The sequence below is a fragment of the Nyctereutes procyonoides genome, unplaced genomic scaffold (assembly GCF_905146905.1).
Source record: "Nyctereutes procyonoides isolate TBG_1078 unplaced genomic scaffold, NYPRO_anot_genome, whole genome shotgun sequence".
Classification (NCBI taxonomy): Eukaryota; Metazoa; Chordata; class Mammalia; order Carnivora; family Canidae; genus Nyctereutes; species Nyctereutes procyonoides.
The window spans coordinates 27,230,136-27,231,417 of record NW_026575082.1 but is presented as its reverse complement, the minus strand read 5'-3'; positions in this window follow the sequence as shown (position 1 = coordinate 27,231,417).

The following is a 1,282-nucleotide window of genomic DNA, read 5'->3' as shown; positions in this document are numbered from 1 at the left end:
TACTATGTGAGACTCTGGATCTTAGTCAAATCTTGTGTTTTAGCTGACCTCCTTTAAAGCTGGGGTGGTAGGGAGAAGAAGGTGCCACCTCATTATTGATAGGTAGGGGGAGAAGTCCAGTTCTGTTTTCTTTCTTTCTTTCTTTCTTTCTTTCTTTCTTTCTTTCTTTCTTTCTTTCTTCTTTCTTTCTTTCTTTTTTATTTATTTATTATTATTTTTTTTAATTTATTTTTTACAGTTCTGTTTTCAACCTCTTTCAACATGCTGGCAGGGGAGGGATTCCTTATTATTGCTAGGCAGAAATTCTGAAAGTTCTGGCTATCCACTAGGCTTTTGAAGTGCCATGCTGGCTGGGAAGGGCGGATATGCTTTGGTACTGCTTACCATTGGCTTCCAGCAACACTGACACTGTGGTTGGGGGACTCAAGGGCAGAGGGAGGGCGGGCCTCGTTACACCTGGAAGGTGATAGAATTCCTGATTCTCCAGGGAGTCTCTTTTGACACTTCCCCAGTGGGGAGGAAACCCCATTACTGATTGGTGGGGGTGGAATTACAGGATCTTCCCTTCCCCCGTGATTTCCACTGATACCACTACTAGACGGAGGCTTGTTACCAGTTGGTAGGAATGTAAGTCATGTTTACCAATTGATCTTCTCAGACATCACCATGATGGGAGTTGATGACATTAGTTATAGGTACATAAAGTGAAAATCCAGTCTCCCCAGCTGGCCTGTGTTGATAGAAGTGGGGTTGGGATCAGGTTTTCCTGAGTTGTTTGCTTTAAGGAAGGTGATTCTTGTATAGAAATGTCTGTATTGCTAGGCTGTCCTTTTCCTGGTCATTTGGCTAGAAAGTGGGCTTTCCTTGAGACTCTGCTGTTTGTACCCATTGGTGTTTTGTGATGCTCCTTTAGGTTGTTTATTTGATTATTTTCCCACCCAAATAGCTATTAATTAGGATCTTAAATGTTTGTAACATAGATTATGCTAGAAATTTAAAATAAAAAGCTTTATACCAATGTCATTATGGAAGGCTAGGGCAAATATCTTCAAAGTTGTGACTCTTAGCTACCAAAGCCAAAATTCTACTAAAATAAGGTATTTCTTTATGATCATATGATCATATGATCACTTTATGATCATAATGGATAAAGTATTTTTCTTTTAAATCCATGAATGATTGGGATGTGTTCAAGTCAAATATTTGCTTAAAACTTTTTATCATTAACAGAGATCCCTGGGTGGCACAGCGGTTTGGCGCCTGTCTTTGGCCCAGGGCGTGA